The following is a 13134-nucleotide window of genomic DNA, read 5'->3' on the forward strand; positions in this document are numbered from 1 at the left end:
TTATTTAAATAATATGCCCACTTATATTAATAATAATATAAAATTGGGGTTTAATATAAAAACACCCGGAATTTAAATGGATAATACGTTGATTATAAAATTAGCCGAAAATCCGGAATTTTATAAAAGGTTAATATATATCGATATTATATACCATTTTAACCGCGAAACGGTAAATAATAAACAAGTGGAAATAAAATATATACGAACAAAATTAAATATAATTAATCTTTTAATAAAATCGGTATTTGGACCTTTGTATAAAAATTTATATAATATGCAAATATAAATAATGGTGAAAACCCATAAATAAATAATATATATAGGATATAATTATATATAAATAAATAAAATAAACAAATAACGTATCCACGAGCTAATTTGTTTTTAATAAATATAAAAAACAAATTACGGGGGTGTGTTAACAGGAGCCGATTTTATAAGGCTATCCTGTACCTAAAATAAATAAACGAATAAAATAAATAAAACGCATACACGTACAAAATTTTAAATACTACGTGTTTTTTACAATAAAGCGAATAAAACAAATAAATAATATAATTTAATGGTATAATTTATATAATAATAAATATAATAATTATATAAAATGGATAAATTCGATTCCCGCTATTATCGCATTTTTTATAAGTGTAATAAATGTAATAAATAATCCAGGTAAACGGTTCCAGCCAGCCTTACGTAGCCAAAACTAGCCACGTAGTTTTACCCCGCATTTCCGGCAAACCGGATCGAAAAGATTATACCATGGAATCGGTACACGTATCTAATTCCAATATTTTATATAATGACGAACGAATAATAACGATTATAATAATTAATTGTGCAATTAATTATACAAACAATACAAATTTTTATTATCCGTTAGCAGACGGTTATCTGCCATTTTTACGGTTTAATTATCCCTACAAGTAATTTCCAACCTTAAAACCTTAAAACTATCTCGTAACCTCCTTTAGAGGGTTAATTTAAGGGGTAAAGGCCCGTTTTTAAAATAAGGTTTTATATTAATAAAAAACCTTTTTACATATTATAACGATTATTATATTTAAATTTAATCGGGTTAACCCCCTTATTTAAAATATTTTTCACATAATTGGGGGTTTTAAATTTTATTACAATTATAAATAGTCTCTTCTTTCTAATCTCTTTTTATTTTATTATAAATTTACCAATTATTACCAGTTTAATTATATAATTATTAATTTAAAATTATAATAATTAAACCAATATTTAAATTTGTCGTAAAAGGTAATAATTATTATTATTGTAAAACTATTTTATATTAATTAAATTATAATTTTTAAAAGTTATTTAAATATATTTTAATTAATTTAAATTATTTACATTTATTTAATTATTAAAGGATTAATTTTATTTATAGCGAAATGAAAGTTTTATTTACGTTAACGTAATATAATTAAAATCTTTATATTAAACCCGCAAAAATTATAATATTTCTTAACAGAAATGGTAAGAAAGGGAAGGAAATTACCGCGCCCGTAAAATATATATTCGGATATATTTTCCTAAACCCGAATTTACCGACCGTTTTTATAATTACACCGCAAAAAATAACTCGAATAAAAATATTCAATTAATATATAAAAATGTGGGGTAATACGAACCGACTTTTTAAATTAATATATAATTTCAAATTATATAAAAAAATCGCATTTTATTATAAGTTTACTTTCATATAATAAACCTAACGTTAAATTTATTTTCCATTTTTAACCCCGAAAATAACGATATTATTTATAAAAAGGCCATTAATTTTAACGGTAACGGTGCGGGCTTTTTCAATATATTTAAACGCATTAATAAAAGTAACTTTAATTTTACTACGAATTTAATTAACGCCGTTAAATAAACTAATAATATATAAGTCCATTATATTAATAATATGTAAATTTATTTTATTATTAATACACCGGCCAATTCTATTAATCAAATAATATTGGTTCTAATAGTTATTTATTTAACGCGGCCAATTATATTAATAAAAACGGTATTAACTCCGTTGTTAATTTTTCTAACGCGTTTAATTTTATTAACGCAGATTATATTGGCCGAAAATAGCCGTTATTTTAACGATTATTTAATAGTATTATTATACCCGCTAAAACCGTTATTACAAAATAAAAAACCCACGTCTTAAATTTAAAGGTAATCTTAATAATAAACCGGTAAACTTTATTTAAGCGGAATATTAATTTCCATTATATAAAAATACCGGTTTATTAAAATATTTATTCGCCCCGATTTGGAAGAAATTCCAAATTAAAAAAAAACGTAATATTAACGGCGAAAATAATTACGGCTTAATACAAAACCGAAAATATACATATTATTAACATGGTTTATATTTAATTTTATTTAAATTAGGTTAATTATTTTAATATAAATAATAGAAATTAAATTCCCGGTTTGGTTTAAAACCGGAAATAAAATATTTCGTAATATTTTAAAAATTACGATTATCTAAATATTTAAATACATTTAATTAACCTTTAAAATTACTGCGGCGAGAATAGGCTTTTACGGTTAAATTGTGGCATATAATTTTAATAATAATCTGTAAAATATAAACGAAATTATAACTCTTTTCGGTTTGAAAATAATTAATACCCTGGCCCAATACAGGGATATTTTAAATAAAAGTTCTTTATATTTTTGGAAATTATAATAATTATTATATTTTATAAATTATAGCTCCTTTTTTAATTATAATAATTATTATAATTCAAATTGTTTAACTATTAAAATTTTACAACTCTTATTCTAATTTAAATTTTTTGGCTTTTCTTTATAATAATAGTTATAGTTTATATATGTTATTCCTTTTAATAAAATAGCGGATATATTTGGTTATTTAACTTATTTTAAAGTATATAACCTCGGTAAATTTACTAAAAATAATAAAATACCAGTTTGGTAAAAATCTTTGGTATTTATCCCATTATATTCCGTGATAAAGGTATTAAATCCACTTGTAACAATTTAACAATTTAATAATATTTACGCGCCATCCCTTTTTTTATATATTAAGGCGATATTAACGTCTTTAATTTGAAAATATTTGTAGATAAATTTAAACCGGTTATAATTTCTATTATTTTCGTTATAATATTTTATTATTTGCGGAAAATAACCATAAACCTTAATTTTTAATCCGGAATTTTAAAATATAAACCCGCGAATATTATATTTTATATAAACGGCGGTTTTTATATTAATAATAAATTTAAAATCTATTATAATTCTTTTTATTTCGCATTTTGCCGGGAGGGTAAAATTATTATTAATTATAAAAAAAATTCCAATGCTTTTAACGGAAATTACCGGAAATTATTTAAATTTAAATATTAAATAATCGTTCATTTTATATACCGCGGTTAATTATTTAATTATCGCCAATAATATTATTATTTTAAATAATTTCCATTTAATAAAATTGTGATATTATTTAAATAAATATATTAATAAAAGCCAGTGTAATAATATTACCCTCTATTAAAAATAAATAAACAAACGAATAAAGTAAATACATTTATAAAACTATTAATTATTAATAGGAACCACTTTAATAAAGTTACCCTACACCCAAAATAAATAAATAAACGAATAAAATAAATAAAACGCATATATTTATAAGTTTAAATATTATATTTTTTATATAATAAAGCAAATAAAATAAATAAATAATATCATATAATAATATAACTTAATAATATTATTTATATAGTAATAAATATAATAATTACTTAAAATATATAAGTTAAATTCCTATTATTATCGCATTCTTTTATAAATATAGTAAATAATTTAAATAAACGGTTTTAACCAGCCCTGCGTGGCCCGAATTAGGAACATGGTTTTACCCGGCACTTTTAATAATTCGAATCGAAAATATTATACCAAAAAAATGGCACACGTATTTAATTTTAATATTTCATATATAATTAAACTAATAATAATTAATTCTTTAATTAATTATATAAATAATATAAATTTTTATTATCCGCTTATAAACGCTTATTTGGCATTTTACAATTTTATTATTTATATACGTAATTTTAAATTTTAAAACATTAAAATTACCTTTTAACCTCCTGGAAAATTTATTCGCGAATAAATTAAATTATTGCCAGTATAAATTTATCGGTTTTAAACTATATTTATTATAGTTAAATGAGAATAATATCGGTTATTAATATTAAATCGCGTTTTAAATTCACCGGAATTAAACGATTAAGAAAACATATATAATAAATTTAAATACACCCGTTAAATTAATCAACGTTTAAAAATATTACCAATAATTTGTACGATAAAGGTTGTTTTAATTTTTTTATCGGTATTAAATTTAAAATTAATAATAATATATCTTATTCTATACTTTTTAAGAATAACCAATAGGCTAACCTTTTTAAATTTATATAAATTTACTTAATTATCGCCAATTATTTCGACAAAGTTAACCGCGGTAACGAGGAAACTTTTAAAAAAGCCCGCGTAAAGTTTTTTAAAATATTATTAGTTTATTACGCCTAATTTTCCATTTTAATTAAAGTTTATTTTTAATCCGGTTAAATGCTTTAATTTGAACGTAATTTAAATTACCGTTTAAAATTTGCAATTTTTTAGGAACAAGTTTTTTATTAACAGGTTAAACGTTAATAATAAACTAAACCACGATTATTTAAAAATTAAAAACATATATTTTTAATTAAATTAAAACTTTCTTAATATATTTTTCGGTTATTACTAGTTCATTTATTAATTCGTTGGTAAATATTATATATAATATTTATGGGATTTATATATAATTATAATATTATTTTTTTTAGTTTTGTTCTTTTCTCATTCTTAAAATTATTGTTATTATTTTTAATTTTAGACAACTTATTTTATTAATTTATAAATAATTACACACTTTTTAAATTAAAATATTTAGCTTACGAAAATCAAGTATATAAAAATAAAATAAATATAGACAAAATAATTATTTATTTAACGGCTATTTATATATAAGATTTTTATTATTTATACGATGAGATTATTTAAAGTTTCAAAAGGTATTTTCCCACCCTAACTATTATTTCCGTTAATTTCGTTTTATAAACTTTTAAAAAGGCCGTAATAAATACTTTTACCATCGACATTAAATATTATTACGGTTTGGCGCGAATATATATAACCGACCTGGTGCGGGTTATTATTATTTTAATTTATTTATAATTTTATAAAATATTAACGAAATTCGCTGTTAATAAATTTAATGTTAAACCCGCTAATGCCGTGGTTATTATATTTTATTTGATTTAACTTATTCGTAAAACCAAATAATTGGAAAGAATATATAGCGGAAATATATTATTTAATTTATAATATATGGGCGAAATATTAATATTATTTTTTAACGACGCGCGGCTAATATTAAAATTATTAATAATAATTTTAACGTGGATAATAATTTCCAATAAAGTCTTTTTTCGTATTAATAATTATAATTTTATTAACGTAAAAACGGTCGTAAAAGCGATTTTTTCATCAGCGAAAATACCAAATAAATCCGACGTTTAATCTTATATATTTCTTTAAAACCTTACTTTAATATATAAATAAAAATAAAATCCAATATTTTTATTAGCGGAAATTTATAATATACCGCGTATTTTGCCTTAAATTTTATATTAATTTGGATTTCGCCGTTATAATTTTGATTATTAATAAAATTAAAAATGTTATTAAACCCAATATATTAATTTAAAATGGAATTTAAATTCTTTTTATTCGTTTTGAAAATTTATTTTAAAAAAGAATATTTTTAACGACTTATATTTGGGACGGTTATAACTATTTTATTATCTTATATATTAATTTTAATATTAAACTTTCGTTTATAAAATTCGAATAAATAAATTAAAAATAATGGTTTTTTCTAATTTTAAAACTTATTACTAAACGCGAGCTCCATTAATTAAACCGTGGTTTAATCAATGCTTTAATTTATACTTGTAGGTCTAATTAGAAATTATTTTGTTTAAATTTAAGGATAATTTATTTATTTTCGGCTTAAATGGACGTAATTTCGCCAATTCGGCGACCGACACTCCATTATAATTAAATAAATACAAATCGTAAAAATAAACGGCTTACACGTTAAATATCGAGACTAACAAAATAATTAATAATAATTTATTTTATATTTTTTTAATTATTATATTGGTCGAATTAAAATATAAATAACTTTAATTTTTAAATAAAGGCTGGATTTTAAATAAATATTGGAATTTTAGGATATTTGTTTATTATATTTCTATTTTTAAATACAATTTAAAATCCTATACTTATAAAGGGTAATATATACGTATATATTATAAACATAAGCTTCGGTTAATATATTCCGTAATATAAAATATTAAATATTCGAACTGGTAAAATAATAAATATTTTAATAAATTTTGTAATTAAAACGGGTTTATATTTCTCCCAATTTTAACTATATAATTAGCACAGTTATAAATATAAAAAAGCCGGTTTAAATAAGCCTTTACGTGAAAAAAAGTTTTAATATTATAAAAATTGCGTATTTTATATATAAATTAAATAACCTTTATATATTTTTTAATTTTATTCAATATTTATATAAAATTTAATAAGAATATAAACGTTAACTTATTATTATATATAATTAATAAAAACGTTTAATAGGTTAAACTTTTATTATATAGAACCCTTTATTAATAAATATATTAATTATTAAATATTTATATAAAGTATTAAATTTAAACGTATAATTCTATAAATAAAAAATTAACGAATAATAATTTAAAAATTAAATTTGTACGTGTATATTAACATAATAATATTTATTATTTTATAAATATAAAAAATTTATATATATTATTATTTGTATATAAATCTTGAAATAAAACGTTAAAAATAGTATTATTATTATTTATTCCTATTTGAATTTTTATATAACGTGTAAAACTATATGGTGTTCATCGTTTAATAGCCCCGATCCAGGGCTTTGTAATAATGCTTTTATTATATTTTCGCCATTTTTATTAAATTTAATATTAGCTAAAAAACAAATATATTATTAAAAAATTACATCGCCGGTGTGTATATTGTGTAATTACGTCCAATTGCGTCGATAATTGATAAGATGTCCTCAAATTAAAACGGGCGCGATTTTTTCGGCCGATTTAATTGGTTAAAAAACCGTGTGGTTAAAATATATATACAGCGCCCGGTCCACCCTATAATTGCAGGGGGGTTTAATTTAAGCATTAAAACTAGGTTTTTTCACCTTTATATTTTGGAAATTATTTTACCCACGACGATATTTAGAGTTAAATTAACGTTTATTATTTATTTTACCAATATTTTTATTATACGTCGAGATATTAAAATTAAGTTAACGTTACCAAACGACATAACTATTAATCCCCGCCCAAAAATCCTTTTTTATAATATTATTACGCAAAAATTATAATTAGGCCATTAATTTAAAAATATAATAATAAATACGGAAATTATTTTAAAAAAGACATTTCTTTTTTTCGTGCACGAAAATATAAATAAATTAATATTATTCCATTAAAAATAACGTAAATGGAAATAACGTAAATTTTAAATTAAAAACGTTGGTTTTTCAAAATATGGTGCTAATTTAATTATTGTAATTTTTGGCGATAAATTAGTTTTTTTAATTTATAATTTATATTAAAAATAATATTCGAAATACGAATATGGCCGAATTGGGTAAAGTTTTAATTTTAAAGAACGTGGAATTTAAAACCAAATACCCCCACGTCCGATACAATTTTAAAATAAAATTATAAAGAGGGAAACCCCGTTTTATGTCGGTTATTATTAACGTTTTAATTTAGTTTAACGGCGACGGTTTTTCAAATTAAATTTATTCGAAAATGTACATTAATTTTCAAACGTTATTTTTCTTAATAAGGCCGGAATAATTTATTTAATATAAAACGAACTTCTTTTTATCGCCGCCGTGGTGAAAATCTATATTAAAAAAAAGTTAACGCGTTTTAATTATAATACCGAATTTATATATTTTAATAAAAATTACCTTTACTATAATAATAATTATAATTGTTTTTTATTTTTTATTTTGTTTTAATAAGTATTATAAATGTTTATTTTGGTTTTACATATAATAATTATTATAGTTTTAAACGTTATTATTATCCGGTTTAAATTATTTTTAACCAAACGTAATAATATAATTACCGATTTTACCTAATCGAATTCCATTTATAATATTTGTATTTTAAATATTAATTTTTTAAACGCCGGTTTTAATTTACATTATAATTATTTTATTAATATTACTACGTTTTAATATAAAACGTTTATATTTAATGGTAAATTTATGGTTGGTGAACTTATATGGGTTAATTTAAACTTATTACTTAAATTCTTTTTCCAAATGCGGGGTACTTTTTTCGATTAAGTGAAAAGCCAAATATTTGGAAAGTTAAATTCCAAAATTATTCTTTTGCGAATTTTATTAATATATAAAGTATTATTAAAGTATACTACGCGTATATATTTTTTATAAAATAAATTTATTTTATTATTTAAATAATTTTAAATATACGAAATTAAACGATTATATATTTTTAATTATTTTGTTTAAATAATAAAATTACCATAATGTTTTAAGGATTTTTCTTCCGATAAAATACGCCGTTTAAACGGATTTCATTTCCGTTTATTTTTATAGTTATATTTAATATTTTTCCCCGTCTAATAAATAACGTTTAATCGAAAATGCGTCGGTATTTATTTTATTATTTGGTCCAATTTATATTAATTACCAATATTAAAATAAAATGGTTGCCGGAATTTATTAATCGTATATACGTATTTTATTATAATTTTACCACGATAAATTAGGGGTTATAATTAAAATAATAAATTAAATTATAAATAATATCCGGGTAATTAGGGCGTTTATAAATAGGTTTAATATTTAGGAGTTAAATACCGAAAGATAAACGTGTTTTTCTAAACAAGTATGTAAAATAACGGTAAATATAACCCTTTAATCATTATTATTCCATTCTTTTCGTCGATTAAGTTTAATAATAATTATAATAAATTTAAATTTAATTAATGTAAAAAACCTTATATACCTGGTTTAATTAAGGAAGAAAAAAGGGCGAAAAAGCGCCTGTTTTACTTATTAAAATTCCTACCCGCAAAAGAAAAGTGGGCTTAAAAATCCCATTTTAAAAAAAACTAGCCGCTGTTAAACGCTTTTCTTTTTTTAATTCATTTTTATTTTTTTTATAATTTAATATTAGGTTTTATTGGTAAAACAAGGTTTAATATATACATATATATATATATATATATATATATATATATATATATATATATATATATATATTTTATAGCAAAATTTATTAATAGGGTTTTTTTATTTGGTTTTGTTTTTTGGTTTATAATAAAGAAATAAATTAAAAGGGGATAAAATTAGTGGAAAAACGGTTTATAATTTTATTAGAGAATTTAAAAAGGATAATATATACTTTAATTATTATAGTTAAAATTATTAATAGGAGCCGCTTTTATAAGGCTACCCAATATCCAAAATAAATAAACCAATAAAATAAATAAATATAATAAATATAATAAATATAATAAATATAATAAATATAATAAATATAATAAATATAATAAATATAATAAATATAATAAATATAATAAATATAATAAATATAATAAATATAATAAATATAATAAATATAATAAATATAATAAATATAATAAATATAGTAAATATAATAAATATAATAAATATAATAAATATAATAAATGTAATAAATATAATAAGTGTAATAAGTGTAATAAATGTAATAAGTATAATAAGTGTAATAAGTGTAATAAATGTAATAAGTATAATAAGTGTGATAAGTGTAATAAATATAAAGTAAATATAATAAGTAATTTAAGTTGACGGTTTTAATTAGCCCTGCGTAGCTAGAATTAATTACGCGGTTTTACCCCGCATTTCCGGTAATCCAAATTAAAAATAATATATTATAAAATTGGTATATATATCCAATTTTAATACGCTATATAATAATTAATAGTTATAATATAGATTAATTATATAATAAATTATATAAATAATATAAATTTCTATTATCCGCTAATAAATGGTTATTTGCCATTTTACGGTTTAATTATTCTTACAAGTGATTTCCAACTTTAAAACCTTAAAACTACCTCCTAACCTACTTAAAAAAAATAACCATATAATTATATATTTTAATATTTTACTTTCCTTTATTATTTACCGAAATAATAACCTTCGGGCCTTTATTTACATTATATTTTAAATGGAAATTTGTTTATTTTTAGGCAATTTAATTTTTATATTATATTATTTATTTTAAAAATATTTAAATTTTTTTTCGTCGGATTTTACGTATATTCCGTAAATTAATTTATTTTTAATACTTATATTTTTATTTATATTTAGTTTATTTAATTAAATATTTCCCTTTTTTATATAGGCTTTTATTTTTTTAATATTGGTTTAATTTAATATATTATTAGAATATATAATCTTTAAAATAAACGTCGCTAGTTTATCGCCTATTAATCTTTTCAAATTTTAATATAGGGCCACGTTAAAAATCACCCACGATTTTTTATCCAGCACCCTTTTTTAATCCATACAGCGTAAATATTGGTAAATACGGTTTTAAAACTTTTACCCACCCAAAACCCATTTAACCCCGTCCGACCCCATATTATACCTGTAAATTAAATTTTACCATTAAGCGGTAAAAGTTTTGCCGAAAACGGTAAACCCGTTTTTTGGGCCAATAAATCGCCGGCCGGCCGTTATATAAAATTATTTCCAATTTCCAAACTATATTATTTACCGCATTATTTACCGCACCATTTATTATACTATTTACCACGTTATATTTAATTAATTTCCTACCCAAATTTGGCCTATTTTTAAAAAAATTTAAATCGTTTTTAAAATTTATTATTATTTTTTAAATTTTAACGTAATTATTTTTAAACGTTATTTTAACGGATTTTATAACGAGGCGATTCGTTTTATTTGCCGGTGTAATAAAAACGGTAAAAAAATTCCAAAAATTACGATTATTTATTTTATTAAATAACGCAAAATCTTATTTTAAATAACGGGTTATAAATTTAAAACTAACGTGAAAAAATTAAATTTTGGGTGGGTAATCAGTTTTTCCAAAATTTTTACCTATAACCATAATTTTGTTTTTTCCGCCGTTATTTTTTAATTTATCGCCGCGTTTATTTTAAATATTATAAAAAATTTATTTTTTTTATATAAAGAAACGGTATCCGCTTTAAAAAAACTTTAACCAATTTAATCGTTAAAATTAAAAAAACCGGTGACGAAATCGTTATCGAATATTAAAATTTGGCCAATTTTATGCACCGTTTATAACGAGCTAAATTGGCCGGACGCATTTTAATTTAATAGTTAATCGATATAAATTTTAACTTTTGTATTTTTTTATTTTTGGTGCAATTTACGGTTAATTAAACGACCGCGGATAATAATTTAATACAAAAATTTTTTTTTTAAAGTTTAATAAAATTACAACGGCCGCGTTATTTTTTTTTCTCGTACCGTTTTTAGCCTTCGACTTTTACCAATCTAATTTAAATATTATAATTTTCGATTATATTTATAAAACCAATAAATTTAATATATCTTTCCTCAATATAATAAAATTAACGGTTATTTACGTTATTTTTATTATCGCTAACGTATTTATAAACGATAAATAATAACGCCATTATATATCAATAATAATTTGCTTAAAAAGATACCGTATTTTAAACGAAATTGTATTTTTCAAATTTATTTTTACGGATAAAAAATTCGCTTTTATTAACGTATTTAATATTATATTTAATTTTAATTTATTAACGGTGCCACGTATAATTTACCGCTGGTACGTTAATAAAAACGTTATAGCCAAATACGTTATTTAATTCCCCAAAACCGCGCGATATCCTATTATTAAAATTATTAAAAAACATCCAAAATTTACCCAATTTTTGGAAAATTGGTATTTTTTTTGTAAAACCCGAATAAAAATATTTACGTAAAACGCATGGTTCTTTTTAAGGCCAAACATCCCAAAAAAGCTGTGTAATATATAATATTTACATCGTTGGATTTTTACGCAAATCTTTTTATTAATTATTTTATTAACAAAATTATATATTATAGGTTTAAAACCATTTTTATTGTGGAATTATATCATTTAAATTTTAAACGGTTTATTAAAATATTAAAAAATAATTTTACATACGTTTTTAACAAGTTTGTTTACCATTGGGTATTTTAATATATCCGTATTTATTAATAACGTAATTACTTTATATATAAAACCCTCTTCGAATTAAATTTATTATTATTTTTCCAAATTAAAGGCAGGATTTTTTTTCACGTTTTTAAACATTTTTACCTGGAAGTTTTTACAATAATTAAACCAAACCGCCACGGCAAATACGTTTAAAAACCAAATCGATTTAAATATAGGTTTTATAAATATACTATCCGGTAAATTTTGGGTTTACCCTGTAAATACGTATTCTTTATTTTTTTTAAAAATAAATATTTTATGGACTTTATATAAATCGATTTTTATTAGTATTTTAACCGTAAAATTAAACAATTTTAGGCAATTTCCACAATTATTTTTATTGTTTTTGCAAATATAATTTTGTTTACCTTTCATATAATTTCGGTTATTTAAACACCTTTTAACGGTTTAAACGGGATTAATAATACCGTAATATTAAATTTTAATATGGTTAAAAATAAAAGTAAATCACGTGGCGCGTTAAATTTTTAAAAATTAAGTAAATTAACGAAAAAAATGTTTAATATTTGGAAACGGGTTAAAAATTTACAAATACAAATTATATTAACTGTAAAAATAAAAATAATTATTACCCTGGCCGCGGCCGCCCCTTTTCCGAATAATCCTTACATACCTAATACCGTCGCGTTTCGCAAATTAGCTAAATATATCCAATTTATAAATT

The sequence above is a fragment of the Pyricularia grisea genome, chromosome I, assembly GCF_004355905.1.
Source record: "Pyricularia grisea strain NI907 chromosome I, whole genome shotgun sequence".
Classification (NCBI taxonomy): Eukaryota; Fungi; Ascomycota; class Sordariomycetes; order Magnaporthales; family Pyriculariaceae; genus Pyricularia; species Pyricularia grisea.